Raw genomic sequence first — 20011 nt, forward strand, 5'->3', positions numbered from 1 at the left:
CCAAGGCAGGTGGATCACCTGAAGTCAGTAGTTCAAGACCAGCCTGGCCAACATGGTGAAACCCTGTCTACTAAAAATACAAAAAAATTAGCCTGGTGTGGTAGCAGGCACCTGTAATTCCAGCTACTTGGGAGGCTGAGGCAAGAGAATTGCTTGAACCCAGGAGGCAGAGGTAGCAGTGAGCCGAGATCAAGCCACTGCACTCCAGCCTGGGCAACAAGAGTGAAATTCCATCTCAAAAAAAGAAAAAAAAAGTTGGGACATGTATCCCCCAGTCGCAGGCAATGCTGGACTGAAGCAGATTGCTCCGGAAGGCACAGAAATGTTTGTTCCTGCAGAAACAGCAGAGAATGCTCCTTCCTGATAAGAATCTAGCTCCTACAAGAGAAAATATGAAATGGAGAAGCTGAGGTGAGCATATCCATGTTGTTCTCCAAAGACTTGTCAATCAGATTAATCACTGTGTGACAGATGCATCTGACAGCAATAAGTTAAGCATACCCTGAGAATGACCCTATGGTCTGAGGTAAGAACTCTTGTGTCTTATCTATGAAGAACATTTGAATCCCTGGCCCATTCCATGGAGTGCGGGCTGTACAGGAGATGGAGGCCTTTTGTTTTGTGTTGAATGAAGGTTGCCAGGAGGAGACTGCTAAAGAGAGGGTGATGGGTGAAAATGCTGTAAAAATCGCATGCTTTTCACAAGTGGCTGCACTTCTCCTGTCCAGCCTGCCCCCACTGGTCCAACCTGTGTGTAAATCCCTTCAATAAACCCTACATCTCATTCACTGACTCTGGGTTTCTTTTTCAGCCTCTCAAACATAGTGCTATCCCTATTGAAGTCAATGGGGATCTGGCACAAAAGTCACTTGATGTTGGGGTCAGGAAAGAGAGGAAGTCAATAAAGTAGTGGAGAGAGACACCAATTGAGTCTTTATGCCTAGGAAAAGCATCAGCTCAGAAGATGCATTCCTCTGAAAAGAGGCCATGTTAAATGGTAAGAACATTTAGAGGCACTCAAACGACGGTCAGAATAGGACAGGAATTATGTTCAACATCATTTTGACATTTTAAGTGTCTTCTACAAGCAGAAGAATGAATGAATGAAACTACAGTTTTATGTCTTATACTCAATAAACCAACAATACTTATTGAAATGGCTATGCCTAAATCTTATAAAAAGAAAGGTGATTAAAAACTTTGCAGTATTTTTTTTTCAATACATGTACTAGAAGAATAGGCATTCATTCCTGGTAGAGTTCAGTAAACAATTATAGTATACATAAGAAGAAAATAATTCCTTGCACTTGAGTTTCTGTTGATTAGTAGCACTAAAAATAAACAAAGTAGATAAAATTCTTTAATGAAATTATCCTCTACTGTTATAGAAGAATTCTGATCTAATTCCATTCTCAAATCTCTGTGACATTCACTATTCAGTCAAAAAATATGCATTAAGGACCTTCTATGCTTAACTGAGAATACAATGATAAGCAACACAGTTTTTGTCTTTACAGGATTTACATTCCTGCATCTTAAAACAAAAGGAATTCAAAAGGCTCATATACTGAAAGGAAATTATATTCAAGTTTTTACCCACACTTCTCCCAATGATAAGCAAAAAACCCAAATATTACTTGTAAAAAAAATGAAAAGACAAAGAGTAGCCTTTGAATTCCTGGAACTACAATGACAAGTAAAAATGACCTATATTGGTTAGTTATGAATCATATGCATTATTGCTAACTCATTTTTCTCTTTTATATGCTATGTGTAGATACAGCAAGGAATTGCCATAATATCAGGTCTTAGTCAGCAAGAGGCAGCTTTGTTCAATGGTAGTTTAATTGGAATACATAATCGCACAACATTTGGAAACTTTTTTATTTTAAGGTCTTGTGGCTTTTTGCTTGCTCAGTTTTATCTCATGATAATCTACTTTATTAATTAACTTCCAGCTTGGCCAGGACACATTTAGTCTTAATGGAGTGTTGATTTGTGTCATCAGTAACCTTCTGGCGAAGTCTGCTAATGAAATTTATGTTATGGGCCCTGTATAATTGTGTGAGGTGACCTTCTAAGGTGATTATCATTTAAATTTACTTCAACCAGATACCCTTTCCAATAACCACACACTTAGACTTTCTTTGTAATCCATTTTTTTGTTGTTTTTCTATTCTTGTCCCTGAGCAACACATTGGTACCTGTTTTTGATTTACTTATTATTATTATATTAAAGGTAATAATGTTGTGCTTTTCCAGTAAGACAGTTGCTGTAACAATTACTGTCCTTTTAATAACTACATTAAGCTTGCTTTGATACATTATTCATCTTAGTTATGTATTAGTATTAATTATGTAATTGCCACAGTATGACCAATGCATAATCAACCTGATCTATCTGAACTGGGTGATCATGAAGCTCCCATAATGCAAAAGCACAGTGAAGATTTTTATTACTTCATTCAATATAGACTTATCAAGCATCTACTCTGTGCCAGAACTATATTAGACATCAGAAGGACAAGTGTCAGTAAAACAGGTTTCCCTTTTTTCATGGACCTTATATCCTTGTGAAGAAGTCATATAATAATGATTTGAAAGATAAAGACTGATGATTGACATGTAGGAAGTAAATGCAGTGTTGCAATAAATAAATAACAGTGCTGACCCACAATTAAGGAAGCAAGGACATATTTTTGGAGGAAGCAATATTTAAGCAGAGACCTGAAGACTCAGAGACAGAGTGCCAGCCAAATAAAGAGCTGGGGAAGAGCATTCCAGGCACAGGACAGACAGTGCAAAGATCCTGTGGCAGTAAAGGATTTGAGTTTCCTAGGAACTGACATACAGAAGGCCAGTATGCCTGAAGTGTGAGTGAGGGAAGGTGCTTGAGAAGTGGGCAGGGCCCACTGTTTTGGGCCACATGTGATCCTGTGATGCACCACCCAGATTTCCCCACAGAACTGAAGCATTTATTCTCCCAGCTGCTAGTGGTGCTGCCTGCTGACTTCCTTCAGCTGTCCTCTTTGCCTTTCATGGCCCTAATCAACCTCTCAAAGACTTCTTGAGGAACCCAAACTGCAATACCACAGTAAGTACATGGGATTTTACACTAAGTTAAGTGTGAAGCTATGGCAAGGCTTTAATAAAAGCAAGCGAGGATCACTTTGCCTGATATGTGTAGAATTAGGGCAGAAGAGAATCAGATGACTGGTTAGGAAGCTATTGCAGTAATCCCAGCGAGATGATGATGGCTGGAACTAGGGTAATGGGAGTAGAAACTGAGAAAAGTGGATAAATATAAGATACATTTAGGGGTAGAATTGGTGATTGGCTAGCGAGAGAAAAGAAGTACCAAAGAATAACACCAAAGGTATAGTGCAACAAAATTTCAGATGTGCAGCAGCAGAAAATGTAGGGCACCTGAATTCAATACTGCTTTGTGAAGCTTGAATAAGTACTGAGAAAGACCCATGCTTAACATTCTGTGAAATAATATTTTGGGTTCATCTTAGAAATTATCCCCAAAGAAATGTGTGATCAGCATGAATTAAAAACCATGGCCACAAATGATTATGTTATATATTGTAGTTTTTTATACTCAATGGTGTTTGAAAACAAATAATTGCAAATTCATCACTATCTGGCACTTTGTAGCTAAGCTGAGCTTAAATATTGTAAACTGAATTAATGAACGTAAGAGAACATGGTTCACGGTTCTTATGATGCATTAGCTTGGTCTCAGAAGTCAATAATGGCTTGATATTCCAGAAAACAGACTTGTACTGTTAAGTCTAAGGCCACAAAATCATTTTTAAATAGGTATTATACAAAGTCAGCATTTGTGAATGACTGTGGAATAAAAGAGAGTAGAAATTAAATAGCTCCAGAAAAATTAGGAGTTATTTTTAGAGTAGGTTTGCACTAACCTAAGATTTTTTTAAAATAAAATAAAATAAAGCCTCGTTTAACAGTTATTTTTCACTCAGATTCCTGATCTAACATATTGTGTATTTCACGCGCATCCGTGTGAAGAGATCACCAAACAGGCTTTGTGTGAGCAACAAGGCTGTTTATTTCACCTGGGTGCAGGCGGGCTGAGTCCGAAAAGAGAGTCAGCGAAGGGAGATAGGGGTGGGGCCGTTTTATAAGATTTGGGTAGGTAAAGGAAAAAAGGGGGTTGTTCTCTGGCGGGCAGGGGTGGGGGGATCACAAGATCTTAGTAAGGGAGCTTTTGAGCCAGGATGAGCCAGGAGAAGGAATTTCACAAGGTAATGTCATCAGTTAAGGCAGGAACATGCCATTTTCATGTCTTTTGTGGTGGAATGTCGTCAGTTAAGGAAGGAACGGGCCATCTGGATGTGTACGTGCAGGTCACAGGGGTTATATGATGGCTTAGCTTGGGCTCAGAGGCCTGACATTCCTGTCTTCTTATATTAATAAGAAAAATAAAACAAAATAGTGTTGAAGTGTTGGGGCGGCAAAAATTTTGGGGGGTGGTATGGAGAGATAATGGGCGATGTTTCTCAGGGCTCCTTTGAGAGGGATTATGGGCGGCGTGGGAACCTAGAGTGGGAGAGATTAAGCTGAAGGAAGATTTTGTGGTAAGGGGTGATACTGTGGGGTTGTTAGAAGAAACATTTGTTGTGTAGAATTATTGGTGATAGCCTGGATACGGTTTTGTATGAATTGAAAAACTAAATGGAATAAGAGAAGGAGAAAAACAGGTATTAAAGGACTAAGAATTGGGAGGACCTAGGACATCTAATTAGAGAGTGCCCAAGGGGGTGCAGCGTAATTACTTGCTTGGTTGGCAAGCTTTTGGGCTCTATCCTTGAGTTTTTTATGTTGTCATACACCAGGCCAGATTGATTTAGGTAAAAAGAACACTCTTCATTTAAGAATATACAGAGTCCTCCTTTTTCAGCAGTAAGTCAAGGCCTTGGCGGTTTTGGAGGACAACTGCAGCTAAAGAGTCAACTTGGGCCTGGAGGACTGATAAAGTTGTGATATGTCTGTGATGCTAGCAGAGAAGTCATGAGACAGGCTACGGAAGGTCGTGACAGAGGTTGAAATGCCTGCTATTCCAGTACCGAGAGCAATAGTGAAGGCAGAAAGTCTTAAACTGACAAGCAAGGGAATTAATGGAATAACTCTTTTTTGTCGTGTCAGTGTCATGAGGGGAACAGGGAGCTCTTCGGTCCTATTTGCAAATTGAATTTTGGGAGTAAGGAAAACTAGTGTGCATGTGCCTGTCCAATTAGCAGGTAGACACATGTAGGTAGAGGATACACAGAGGAAGAAGACACCTTGTGCGAGGCAAAACTGGAGATGCAAAGTAAAAAGATGAGAAGGAGTGCTGAAAGGGGTGTCTTGTACCCAGACTCCTGGGGTTGCAGCTAGGGCGGCAGCCGTCAGAGGTTGTAATGGGGACTGATGAGGTAACTGCACAGAGGAGGAGGTTCGATTTTCATGGTGTATGAGAAAACGTTGAGTATCTACGAGCAACCTTTCACGGTTATTTACAGGGCTGGGTATAAGTAAACAAGAAGAGGGCTTTGGAGATGAAGAGGAAAGGAACATCGAGAAGGTGAAAGGTTACCCAGGGGAATTCCAGTGGCCACAGGAATAGTAGTTTGTGTTGTGAGAGGTCCAAATATGGGGGGAGTACAGTTGATATGAGGAGAAAGGTTTTTTTAAGTAAGTGCGGAGGAGGGCGGCAGCTTGCTGATGTGAAATGTCTGGGAAGGTCTTGCTGGACCCGTCTAGAAAGTAAATGAGTTCTTCAGGAGGGTAAAGGTGAGGGCTGTTAAAGGAAGTTCAGAGGTGTAGGGAGACAGGAGATGTTGCCTAGTCTGCATGTAAGTGGGGACAGCTGTGTAGGCGCTGGAAGAAAGGGAAATGCAAAGCCAGCGGTTGTTAGCTAAGGAAGGATTAGAAATGGCTAGGAGAGGATAGTAAGGTCGATAGTGTAGTGGAGATAGCTGGGGAGAGGTAGAGGGTGGCATAAGAATGGGAATGAGAATAAGAGTGAGTATAAAAGTAAAGAATAGAACTTCATCAGGGTGAAAGTATTGGAGGGTCCCCTGCCAGCAAAGATCATCTATCCACTTTAAGAGGGAGTTAAGAGTTGCCAGTCCTGGGTGGGGGGTGGGTGGGCAAATCCTCGAGCTTGATGTGTAGGGAAGGGAGGGGGCCTGAATAATCCCTGAGGAGTAGTAGAATAGCAGATGGAACACTGAGAAGTTATTTCCTTGAGGATAGATTCCCACAAGGGAAAGGAAATGAGAGGTTCTAAAAAGCGGGCTGGTGGCTTGCATTATAGCATAGCCTGCCTTTGCTGGTGTGTGGTGATTAGGCCTGGTGGAACTACTATCAATAAACCAAATGTGATCAGGGTGAAGAATAGGGAAGAAGGAAATATGGGGAAATGGGGTGAATGTCAGGTGGATCAGAGCGATACAGTCATGAGGATCAGGTGTGGTATCCAGAATAATGTGGGAGGCCGGATTGAAGTCGGGCCAGGAACAATGGTAATTGTGGGAGACTCAACAAAGAGTGAGTACAGCTGAAGGAGCCGGGGATCAGAAAGTATATGCATCAGTTGTGAGGAAGAAAATAGATTTTGGAAGTTATGAGAACTGTAGAGAGTGAGTTGAGCATAATTTGTGATTTTAAGGGCCTCTAAAAGTATTAAGGCAGCGGCAGCCACTGCACGCAGACACGAGGGCTAGGCTAAAACAGTAAGGTCAAGTTGTTTGGACAGAAAGGCTACAGGGCGTGGTCCTGGCTCTTGTGTAAGAATTCTGACCACACTAGCCATCCCTAGGAAGGAAAGGAGTTGTTGTTTTGTAGAAGGGATTGGGGTTTGGGAGATGAGTTGGACACGATCAGCAGGGAGAGCACGTGTGTTTTTATGAGATTATGTCGAGATGGGTAACAGATGAGGAAAAAATTTGGGCTGACTGAAGTAATGGGGGCTGTCTGTGAAGTCTTGAGGCAGTACAGCCCAGGTAATTTGCTGAGCCTAGTGGGTGTCAGGGTCAGTCCAAGTGAAAGCAAAGAGAGGCTGGGATGAAGGGTGCAAAGGAATAGTAAAGAAAGCATGTTTGAGATCTAGAACAAAATAATGGGTTGTAGAGGGAGGTATTGAGGATAGGAGAGTGTATGGGTTTGGCACCATCGGGTGGATAGGCAAAACAATTTGGTTGATAAGGCGCAGATCCTGAACTAACCTATAAGGCTTGTCTGGTTTTAGGACAGGTAAAATGGGGGAATTGTAAGGAGAGTTTATAGGCTTTAAAAGGCCATGCTGTAGCAGGTGAGTGATAACAGGCTTTAATCCTTTTAAAGTGTGCTGTGGGATGGGATATTGGCGTTGAGCGAGGTAAGGGTGATTAGGTTTTAATGAGATGGTAAGGGGTGCATGATCGGTCACCAAGGAGGGAGTAGAGGTGTCCTATACTTGTGGGCTAAGGTGGGGAGATACAAGGGGAGGATGTGAAGGAGGCTTTGAACTGGGGGAAAAGGTGGCAATGAGGTGTGGCTGTAGCCCAGGAATAGTCAGGGAAGCAGATAATTTAGTTAAAATATCTCGGCCTAATAAGGGAACTGGGCAGGTGGGGATAACTAAAAGGAGTGCTTAAAAGAGTATTGTCTAAGTTGGCACCAGAGTTGGGGAGTTTTAAGAGGTTTAGAAGCCTGGCCATCAATACCCACAACAGTTATGGAGGCAAGGGAAACAGGCCCTTGAAAAGAAGGTAATATGGAGTGGGTAGCCTCTGTATTGATTAAGAAGGGGACAGACTTACCCTCCACTGTGAGAGTTACCTAAAGATCGGCATCTGTGATAGTCTAGGGGGCTTCCGAGGCGATCAGGCAGCATCAATCTTCAGTTGGTAAGCTGAGAAGATTGGGGAAGGAGTCAGTCAGAGAGCCTTGGGCCAGAGTTCCAGGGGCTCTGGGAGTGGCTGCCGGGTGAGTTGAACAGTCCAATTTTCAGTGGGGTCCTGCACAGATGGGACATGGCTTCGGAGGAATCCTGGGCTGTGGGCATTCCTTGGCTCAGTGGCCAGATTTCCAGCACTTGTAGCAAGCTCCTGGGGGAGGAGGTTCTGGAGGAAACCCTGGCAGCTGCGGTTCAGGCGTTTGGAGTTCTTGTGTGCTGGAGATGTGGCTGGGGTTTGTCTCACAGTGGAGGCAAGGAATTGCAACTCAGAAATACATTGCTACTTGGCTGCCTCTAGTTTATTGTTGTACACCTTGAAGGCGAGGTTAATTAAGTCCTGTTGTGGGGTTTGAGGGCTGGAATTTAATTTTTGGAGTTTAATGTCGGGAGTGGACTGGGTAATAAAATGTATATTGAGAATAAGACGGCCTTTTGACCTTTTAGGGTCTAGGGCTGTCTCAGCATTGCTGCCAAACGAGCCATGAACTGGGCTGCATTTTTTATTTGATGAAAAAGAGCCTAAAAGCTATCTGATTTGGGATTAAGATAAAGGAGCATTAACCTTGACTACGCCTTTAGCTCCAGCCACCTTTTTAAGAGGAAACTGCTGGGCAGGTGGGGGAGGACTAGTCGTGGAACGAAACTGTAAGTCGGACCAGGTGTGAGGAGGGGATGTGATAAAAGGATTATAGGGTGGAGGAGCGGAGGCTCTGACCTAGCTCGGCCTGGCAAGGAGCAGCCTGGGGAGGAGGGGAGCGGTCAGATGGGTCTGTAGAAAAGGAAGATTGGAAAGAGGAAAGACTCAGTGATGCTTGGGGTTGGGACGAGAGGACAGGCAGGAGGGAAAGAAGGAAGATTTGGGATGAGCTGCATTGGAAACAGAGACTAGGGAGGGACTGATGTGTAAAAGAATGCCTGGACATCAGGCACCTCAGACCATTTGCCCATTTTATGACAAGAATTATTTAGATCTTGTAGGATGGAAAAATTGAACGTGTTCTGGCTATTTGGAACCACTGTCGAGTTTGTATTGGGGTCAAGTGGCATTGCAGAAGAAAATAAGGTGTTTAGGTTTTAGGTCAGGTGTGAGTTGAAGAGGTATTAAGTCTTTGACAACACAGGCTAAGGGAGAAGGAGGAATGGAGGGTGGAAGGTTGCCTATAGTGAAGGAGGCAAGTCCAGAGAAAAGAGAGGGTAGAGACATGGAGAGAAGGGGTGGGGAGTGTTTGCCCCCCAGGAAAGTGGAGAAGGGGTAGAGACATGGAGTGAAGGGGCCGGGGGGGTTCTTGCCCCCTAGAAAAGTGGAGAAGGGGTAGAGACAGGGAGAGAAGGGGTCGGAGGGTTCTTGCCCCCCAGAAAAGCGGTACTTGCCGCTAAGGGTGAAGGACCAAGGCAGGCGTCCCCACGTGGTCAGACACCTCTGAAATGTGGGTGAATAATCAGTCAGGCATCCCCGCGTGATTAAACACCAAGGGAAGACTGTCTTCCCGAGTCTGTGACCAGTGCCGGAGTTTTTGGGTCCATGGATAAAATGCGTCTCCTTTGTCTCTACCAGAAAAGAAAAAGAACTGAAATTAAGAGAAGGGAGAGATTGAAGTGTGGCACCAAGATTGAAAGGAGAAAGAGGTTGAGGGATAGAGAGGTTGGAGAAGAGAGTAAAAAGAGGCTGCTTACCGGATTTAAAATTGGTGAGATGTTCCTTGGGCTGGTCGGTCTGAGGACCCGAGGTCGTAAGTGGATCTTTCTCATGCAGCAAAGAGCAGGAGGACAGGGGATTGATCTCCCAAGGGAGGTCCCCCGATCCGAGTCATGGCACCAAATTTCACGTGCGTCCATGTGAAGAGACCACCAAACAGGCTTTGTGTGAGCAACAAGGCTGTTTATTTCACCTGGGTGCAGGCGGGCTGAGTCCGAAAAGAGTGAAGGGAGATAGGGGTGGGGCTGTTTTATAAGATTTGGGTAGGTAAAGGAAAAAGGGGGGTTCTCTGGCGGGCAGGGGTCGGGGGGTTCACAAGGTGCTCAGCAGGGGAGGTTTTCAGCCACGATGAGCCAGGAGAAGGAATTTCACAAGGTAATATCATCAGTTAAGGCAGGAACAGGCCATTTTCACTTCTTTTGTGGTGGAATGTCATCAGTTAAGGCAGGAACCGGCCATCTGGATGTGTACGTGCAGGTCACAGGGGATATGATAGCTTAGCTTGGGCTCAGAGGCCTGACAGTGTATACTTTGCCAATGAATGTTACTGGTTATAGAGATTAGAATCCATGCCTGTTTAAGCAGAAAGGGATTTATTAAGAGACGTTAGGAAGTTGTCCAATCACTGAAAGTACAGGTGGGGCAAACCTAGGTTGACCTAGGAACTGCTCCCAAGACCAAATAATAGAAATTACCTGTTGGGGGAGAGGCTAACTCATCTGACTTTAAACTTACGCTGCTTCTACCTTAATCTAGAAAGAACCATTGCCACCAATGACCACCCAAACTATGCTGCTTCTGCTGTGATTCCAGAAGCACTTCACTTACCCTTAAACTCAGAAACACCCATGCTTGCAAATATGGATGTCATGGCACTATTTTGCCAAGCAGTTGATCAAATCAAAGCCTCATTAAGCTGTATCTGATTGGTGAACTCTGTCACATGTTTGTACTCTTAACAGCAAGTTGTGCTGGGAGAGGCACAATGCACAATGTGGGGAACTATCACCACATGGAGAAAGCATTGAGAAAAAAATCTTCCACAAATAATAGACATGAATGACAGAGGTCCATCATAGTTAATATTCCAATTTTTTTTTTTTTTTTTTTTTTTTTTTTTTTGAGATGGAGTCTCACTCTGTCACCAGGCTGGAGTGCAATGGTGCTATCTCGGCTCACTGCAACCTCTGACTCCCTGGTTCAAGCAATTCTGCTGCCTCAGCCTCCCAAGTAGCTGGGATTACAGGCACGCACAACCACGCCCAGCTAATTTTTATATTTTTAGTAGAGACGGGGTTTCACTGTGTTGGCCAGGATGGCCTCGATCCCCTTAACTCGCGATCTGCCCGCCTTGGCCTCTCAAAGTGCTGGGATTACAGGCGTAAGCCACTGCACCCGGCCCATTTCAAAATCTTCACTCATGGTTAAGTTCTATTAATATCATTAATATACCCCATTTTCCACTGGATAATACATACTGACCACTGAAATAATTTTTAGAAAAATTTAGGAACCAAAGAATTGTATACGCTTGATTTAGAATGTTCTTCATGAATAATGAGTATTGAAATCTGCATTAATATCTTCAGTAATGAATCAACTACCCCGTTTTTAGCAAAGTCAGATATTAAAAAGATTTTCAACAAAACTATAATTGATTATTTGAGCTCACCAGATAGGGTTGCTGCTTAAGAGACTTATTTATAGCATGTTAGATCTAAAACTGTCTGATAGTACTTTAATAATTCCACAGGGTCCTCAAATAACTCACTCCAAGATTAATCAGAGACAGCGAGAAATCTTTTCATTGGATGTGTCTGGGCACCATCCATGGTCAGCAAGCTCAGTGTGCTGGAGTTCAGGGTTTTCTATTTTGTTTCTACAGTTAATTTGTTAGCATGTGAATTTCAGAATTAGGTGGACTGGCATCAGTCCTTCCGGTATCTTCCAAAGCAAGTTTTTGAATAGAGTATCTACTAGAGTTTCCAGTACAAGGCTCTATTTGAATCCTTCCAAAAGTTGTAGAGATTTTGCCTGCTCTTGTTCAACTTTCTTTTAACAGCTTCTCTTCTTTATTACCAAGAGTCTTTGTGTTAGGCAGCAATACAACAGATGGTGAACAAGTCTTCATCAAAGCAATCTTTTACAGAGACAAAATCCCTTTAGCATAATGACCCTAAATCAGATCTAAAGAAAAAATTCAATGGAAACGTTGTACCAGTGTTTCGTGGCCTACACAACAGACTCCTACTCTTTAACATGGTTGGCTTAATTGAAAAATGGTTAGTTTTTGTTTTGCCCAGTCTAATACTATTGCACTTATGAATAATAATTCTATTAGCATATATATATATGTTTCTAAATCTAAAGTGTATTATCTTATTTAATTCTTGTAACACAGTGAGTGAACAAAAGCATTGCATGGGCTGAATGTAGACTACAAATAAAAATGGCCATTTAGATTCTAATACTACATTATCTAAAAAGTTACCTTCAATCATTTGCAATCATTAAATATTTTACTTTTACTTAGGCAATAATGACATTCCGTAACAGATAATTCTTCTTTGGAGGTCTCTACTAAATAGCTCTACTTAAAATAGCAGAGCTGAGTCAACATCTCAGAATGCATTATGAGTGCAGGCAGCAAAATGACTCACAAAATGGTAAACATACGAAGAAGCCAAACCTTCACTTTAAAAGATTAATGGTAGTATACAACAAATGACAAAGTAAACATCTATCTCTACTACCTCTTACCTGGGAGTATTTCTCTGGACTCTAAATAAGCATTCCATACAGATATTCTGTAAGTTTATATGAAGAATTTATATGCTTTGATTGTGCCTACTCTTTTTCATTGTGCCACAAAGCTGTTGAGCTTTATATAGAACTTCAGTTTAGTGCATTTATTTGTCAAGCTATAGGTGTAAAAACCAGCTATTCTAGCATTTACCTCATTCATTCAGCTTCCTCTTCTGAACCTTTCCTTCTGAGATTTTTCTTCACCATCTTACCTCTTTTTGTTTCTTCATATCCTTGGTATAAAAATGTAAATAGTTTTCAGCTAGAAGGAACCAGCAAAGAGGTCCCCTAGGTTTCATCTGTATAGATTACTGGTAAGTTTATTACCTCTAAGAGCTAGTTCCTAAAAATAGCTCTCATCTGCATAGTAATGGGCCTCCTCCATCCCATTTCTTACATCCTTCTAGATATCCCAGAATAATTTAAACACTGTCAGCAATTCTCTCTCTGAAAGCTCTGTTAGCCCATATACTATAGAACCAGTCTGGGACACTCTAGTTCATGGTACACTCATCCTGTGGCTTAGATCTCCCATAGAGTGGCATGGATGCCCTCTTGCTCTGGTACCTTTTGGTCATCTTCTCTCTATGTCTGCACCTGTACCCTATGGCCCTGGCCACATCTGCCTCTAGATTTAGTCATCTGTATTCACTACTGTCACCATGAAGTAGGAAAACACTTTAAGTGCCATTCTTGGCAAGGCAGAATAGCGGCGATGTTGGGTTCTTAATATTTATTTTGGTTAATTCATCTTGAATGTGCACATGGGTATTCTAAATCCAAGACAGCTTTGTTATTAATTAGTTTACAGTAAATAATAAAATTATTGGACCATTTCCCCAAAACTTACCTTGGAACAAAGGGATGAAAGCAGCTGGAAACATCTTCATGAGTGGCCAGACACTCCCCAGATAAGAAAAAGAGAACAACACATTTTCTTTTACATACTTAAGAGAGATGGCCTGCTACTCATTTCCTAAGAGGAGAGAGAAGAACAAAACCAAAATATTTGTTCCTTAGAAATAGGATGGAGGCTGGGCATGGTGGCTCAGGCCCATAATCCCAGCACTTTGAGTGGCCGAGGTGGGAGGATCGCTTGAGCCCAGGAGTTTCAAGACCAGTCTGGGTAATATAGTGAGACCTCATATCTACAAAAAAGTTAAAAAATAAGCCGCGTGTGGTGCCACATGCCTGTAGTCCTAGATATTTGGGAGGCTGAGATGAGAGGATTGCTTGAGCCCAGGAGGCAGAGGCTGCAGTAAGCCAAGTTTGTGCCACTGCATTCCTGCTTGGGTGACAGAAGGAGAACTTGGAAAAAAAAAAAGAGAGAGAGAGAGAGAGAAAGAAAGAATGAGAGAGAAAAAGGAAAAAAAGAAAAAGAAAGAAATGGAATGGAAGGAATGCTGGGTTCTCACCCTAACCTTTGGGAATGTAAATGTCTTTCTAGATAAACGCAGATCCTGGCTTTTATCATCTAAAGGCATCTCCTAAATTCAGGATTCATCTCTTTTGCTATGTAAATACCTAGAAGATAGTGTTCCAGTCCTCCTGATACCTTGGGACATTACTTAGGGACCTAGTCTAGCTGTAACCATTTGGCTCTCAGGAAGACAGGAAAAGTGTTATCTTTTCAAATCAGAAATAGAACTACTTCTAGTATATGACCAGTAAAATGCTTCAGGGGAAGTCAAAGCAAACACTCCCTATCTGCATATCAGACTCATCTCCTTGCCTTAGGAGACTAGGGCTTCTCATAGGAATACCGGGAAAACCAGGAAAGTGTTATTTCCACTGGAGAGTCTGTGTCCTTTTCTCAGAATGGAATTATTTGAATTGCTAGTGTGAAAGGAAAATCTTGGAACCCCAAAATTGCTAAGCTAAAGGGAAAACTCAAGCTGGGAACTGCTCAGGGCAAACCTGCCTCCCATTCTATTCAGTCATCCCTCTGCTCACTGAGATAGATGCAGATCTGATTGCCTCCTTTGGAAAGGCTTATCAGAAAATCAAAGAATGCAACCATGTCTCTCACCTACTTGTGACCTGCAAGTACCCTCCCTGCTTCGAATTGTCTCCTCCTTTCTGGACTGAACCAATGTACTTCTTATATATATATTGATTGATGTGTCATGTCTCCCTAAAATGTATAAAACCAAGCTGTGCCTCGACCACCTTGGGCACGTGTCCTCAGGACCTTCTGAGGCTATGTCATGGGTGTGCATCCTCAACCTTGGCAAAATAAACTTTCTAAAGTAATTGAGACCATCTCAGATATTTGGGGTTCACACTAGTAAAGATGTTTTGGTGGTGGTGGTTTGTTTTGTTTCTGTCTTTATTTTTTTTTTATTTTTTTGAGACGGAGTCTCACTCTTGTCGCCCAGGCTGGAGTGCGGTAGTGCAATCCTGGCTGACTGCAACCTCCGCAATTCTCCTGCCTCAGCCTCCCAAGTAGCTGGAATTACAGGCATGCACCACCACACCCGGCTAATTTTTGTGTTTTTTTAGTAGAGATGGGGTTTCACCATGCTGGCCAGGCTGGTCTAGAACTCCTGACCTCAGGTGATTCGCCCACCTCGGCCTTCCAAAGTGCAGAGATTACAGGCGTGAGTCACTGTGCCTGGCCTGTTTCTATCATTTTTTAAAAGGCTTTCCATATCCATAGCTTTCTCCTCAGACCAGGGTGGGAAGCGGTGGTAGTGTCTTGTGCTCAGTGCCTCTTCACTTAAAGTGACAATTTCTGCCCTGTCAGGATCCTTGTTCTCTCTGGCTATAATGTTCATCAATATCTTCTGCATTCTCCTTACTGTCTATAAACCACAATTATGGGCAAGATTCAAGTTCTTTTCTGTGAAATTCTTAGGTTTCAAGAAAATCAGGAGTTATGATGAAATATGATGGAGTGTCACCTGGTTCTGCATGTTAGTGTCCATGAGCTGTTGCTCATGTGCATTTATTTACAACCTAGAGACGATGTATAAGATAAATCTAGTTTATAATAAAATAGCGAGATTGAATAGATCACAACTGTGTCAGCTGTGGTGAAGGCACTAGAAATTAAGTTATTTTTCTTTTCTGAATTGACAGATAATGACAATAATCACACATTATTGTTTGTATTAGATTATTCTTTCAAATATACTTAGTATTCCTTGTGTCAAAGATATTGTTTTCTTCCAAGTCATTTTGTATAAAGTAATATCCCCCTACACTCTGGCATAATAAAGCAACCAACTCATATTGCAAGTTTTTTTTCAGACAAAAAAAAAACAGTTAAGATATATGCAATTTTGCTATTTTATTATAAATTATATTCATATTATTCATCATCTTTAGGTTTTAAATAGTAGCTGCACTTGTAGTTAAATGCTATTTTAATTCTCCAATGAATATCTTATATATAGAAATAAAGAATATAAAACTCTAAAAGTGCTTTTCATGCAGTTTCTCATTTATTACCCATAATACCCCGTTATCAACTGAACTGTGTCCCCACCCCCCCAAATTCATACGTTGAAGCTCTAACCCTCAGTGTGATTGTATTTGGAGTATGGCCTATAAAAAGGTAGTAAAGGTTGAGTCACAAAAGTGAGTCTTTTTTTTTTTTTTCTGAGACGGAGTCTCACTCTGTCACCCAGGCTGGAATGCAGTGATGTGATCTCAGCTGACTGCAACCTCCGCCTCCCAAATTCAAGCAATTCTCCTGCCTCAGCCTCCCGAGTAGCTGGGATTACAGGCACATGCCACCAGGCCCAGCTAATTTCTGTATTTTTAGTTGAGACGAGGTTTCACCATGTTAGCCAGGCTGGTCTCGAACTCCTGACCTCGTGATCCGCCTGCCTCGGCCTCCCAAAGTGCTGGGATTACAGGCACGAGCCACCACGCCCAGCAAGAGTGAGTCTTAATCCAGTATGACTAGTGTCCTCATAAAACAAGGAAGAGACCTAAGAGGCCTCTCTCTCCCTGAGTGCACATGGAGAAAAGGCCCTCTGAAGATTCAGTGAGAAGGCAGCCCTCCACAAACCAGGAAGAGAGGCCTCACTAGAAACCAGTCCTGAGGGCATCCTGATCTTGGACTTCTAGAAATGTGGCAAATTAATTTCTGTTGTTTAAGCCACTCAGTCTGTGGTAGCTCAATTTTACAAATAAGAAAAGAGGCCAAGGAAAGGTTCAGAAACTTGCTCAAGGTCATGAAGCAGCCGGCAGATTTTCAGCAGACTGGATGGCTATAAGATCAGTCGAAATAAGTTAGAAAAGATTTGAAAAGAAGTGCCATAAGCAAGAATATTTAATACACAGAGTAGAGTTTATAATAACATAGCAAGATTGCTTACAGCCTAACTGGATTGCTGGATGAGAAATTCAGGCAGAGAGAAGCCATCTTATAGAGAACATCATGTGACTCAGAAAAGGCAGAAATAGGCTTTTATCTGTTCTTTTGAGGCTGGATAACCTTTGGGGCCAATTTAGGAAGAACTTTCTAGAGGTTCACCTAGGGAAAGAAATGAAAGAGTAGCTAAAGTTTGAGACAGTAAGATATCCGCTAATAGAAAATAAGGAAAAAGACTACTTCCCACTGTGTTTAGAATACAGTTCAAATTCCTTAACATGGACTATCTTTGTGGTATAATGCTGTAATTTATTAACCAATCCAGGACATTTTTTGAAGTCAAAGGGAGTGCTATTACAATTTTTCCAGGAAAATATGGTTAAACTAGGACAGCTCTGGGCAAACATGTATATACAGTTACCTTGGCGATAAATGAAGGCCCTGCATCATCTGACCACATCTTGTTCAATTTTCCCCATTCACTGATCCTACTGACTTTCTTCCAGTTCTTTGAACATACCCACTGCTAAGCTCATTCTTGCTCAGGGACCCAACACATACTTTCAGTCTATCTTGTTCAGCTCTTCTCTCTTTGCCTGGTTAACTAATAATCTCTGTAGTGATCACACTCTGTAGGCCAGTTACACAGCAACCCTTCCCTACTTTTTTCTCAATTGTACCTGGATTTTGCCCAGCTGTCCCTCACACACCCTCTGTCACTTGAGAAACTCTGTAACTACAACCTTAGTCCAGGGAAGAATACTCACAGGAAGAAGTCGGTCAGCCGTGGCATTCCTCTGTCTGCCAACAACCTTAGTTTTCAGAGATAGGGTCTTGCTCTGTTGCTCAGGTTGGTGTACAGAGGTGCCATCATAGCTCACTGCAGCCTCAAACTCATGGGCTCAAGCGATCCTCCTGCTTCAGCCTCGGAAAGCACTGAGATTACAGGTGTGATCCACTGTACCCAGCCTTGCCTGGGCAATGACTTAAGGAAAATATATTAGTTTGGAGCTTCACATGGCAGAAAACTCTCCTAATTAGTGGTTTGAATGAAACAGAAATTCATTTCTGTCCCTCATTTAAAAGAAGTGAGGAAGGAGACAGCCGGGGGCCGGGATGGTGTTATAGCTGTCAAGCACTCAGGGTCCATATTGCCTTGTTACCTTCACATGTGGCTGTAGATCTTCAGATCATATTCACATTGCAGCAGCAGGAAGCACGAAGGGACAGGGAAGGGTACACCCCTTCCTTGTAAGAATATAGCCCAGAAATCACTTCCACTTACCTCTATTGCCAAAACAGTCAAAAGGGCACACCTGGTTCTTAGGAAAGCTGGGAAATGTAATCTTTGTTCCAGGTGGCTCTGTGCCCCACTGAAAACTTAGGATCATGGATCTTGATGCAAAACTAGCAGTCTTTCTGCCACGGTGCACCAATTAGCCCGAAGGGAAGGACTCAGTCCTAGCATACTCCTCCTTCCCTCTCCTGCTGGACATGACCAAGAAGACAAGAAATCCAAGTTGCAACTATTTAAGTGAGAGAAAAATAAACATCTAATTTTTTTTGAGACTTCTTATAACCATAAAAAGACTCAGGCTTAAAAGGAAATTGATACTGTGGACAGCAGAGCCAAAACAAGAACCCAGGCACCTGATAATATGGTTGAGCCACTGAAACCACCAGCTCTCCATGGCAATAAAGAAACTTCTTTATTGCGCAGGCCACTTTGGTTCAGAGTTTCTTCTCCTTGTAGCTGAAAGCATGTTAACGAAATTCCCTACAGGTGCCCTACACACTCCATCTGTTATAATTTAACTTAGTAACCTCTTCTTTCCCTTTATAGCCTTCATTATAATTTTGAATAATTTATTTGTTACTTGCTTGAAGTTTATGTCCTCTGCTAGGCTGTGAGCCATGACCTTTGGGTCTAGATTTGTTTTGTAATTTATTGTATACCTGGTGAACGAAACAAAATGGCTGGCACGATGCTTGGCACACAGTAGGTGTGTAAGTAAATGGTAGCTATGATAAAAATGATGTTTGACTAATAAGCCTTGCTCATTCAAAGAGATCACTTCTCCTTAAAGGTAGCATTGAAGCCACATGAAGTAATGAAAGACAGTTTGGGGAGTCATTTTCTCTTTTATTCTGCAGGATTTTGTCATATACTACTCATTATTTCAACTACATCAAAGATCTATTTTATAGTTTTGGTGTGACCTCAAATTTGAATATTGGACTACTTTGAGCTATAGCTTGGTCTTAAAAGGAACGACTGCAGAGCTGAGTGCCCAGGTGACAGTCACAGCTGCAGCATCAGCGGTCATGCTGTTACTTTCACTCAGATATCACAGGAGTGGTGACTACATAAATGTGACTAGAATAGTTCTCAGTCTCTTCTGTCACACTACAATATTGAAGTGATGTCTTCCCAAACACTGGAGGCCTTGCCTTCTCATCTGCAGATGGCAATCCTATTCATGTCTAGCTTTTAGGCACACAGTTTTCTTCCTGAGGGCATGTTTCTTGATAAGTTTTCCTTTTTATACCCTCTTCCCAAAGCCCCAAAACCTGTCATTTTAATAATTTAAATAATATGTTTATATCTACAGGTAATCTCTAAAGTCTTTTTATTCCACGTTGAGGTGTGCTTCTAATGTCATTTCTGTCTCATCTACTGTTTGTTTATATACCTAGGACATTAATTTTTAATTACAGTAATGTGCCACAAATGATGTTTCAGTCAAGGACAGACTACATATATGTAATATATAAGATTACATATATAATACTGTATTCTTACTGTACCTTTCCTATGTTTTGATATATAGATACACAAATACTTACCATTGTGTTACAGTAGCCTACAATATTGAGTACAGTCACATGCTGTACAGGTTTGTAACCTAGGAGCAATAGGCCATACCATATAGGCTAGATATGTGTTAGGCTATGCATATAGGTTTCTGCAAGAACCCTCTATCATGTTTACACAATGATGGCATTGCCTGACAATGCAGTTGTCATAACATATCTTTGTTGCTAACCAATGCATGACTGTATTATTTATCTCAGTTCTCCATTCTATCTAAATGTGATTAATTACTACATAAGGTGCTTAGGAAAAAAAGTGTAACCATGGCATTGATCATTGGTAAAATATATAAGTCTTCACTTTCAAAAACTTTGTTCAGATTTTTTTTTAACTTTTAGCAATGGTAATACTAAATAGGTA

At 41.7% G+C, this 20011-nt stretch overlaps 1 long non-coding RNA gene across 1 annotated transcript; it reads right to left on the reverse strand.

Moving 5' to 3' along the window:
* Nucleotides 1-9814: 9814 nt before the first annotated feature.
* Nucleotides 9815-19094, reverse strand: LOC134809934 (uncharacterized). The gene is made up of 3 exons (XR_010156758.1): nt 17544-19094; nt 13303-13428; nt 9815-10220 (listed from the first exon to the last, which is right to left on the reverse strand). It is a non-coding gene; the product is annotated as an uncharacterized LOC134809934 (long non-coding RNA).
* Nucleotides 19095-20011: the final 917 nt, after the last annotated feature.

Source organism: Pan troglodytes, chromosome 3 (genome assembly GCF_028858775.2).
Source record: "Pan troglodytes isolate AG18354 chromosome 3, NHGRI_mPanTro3-v2.0_pri, whole genome shotgun sequence".
NCBI lineage: Eukaryota > Metazoa > Chordata > Mammalia > Primates > Hominidae > Pan > Pan troglodytes.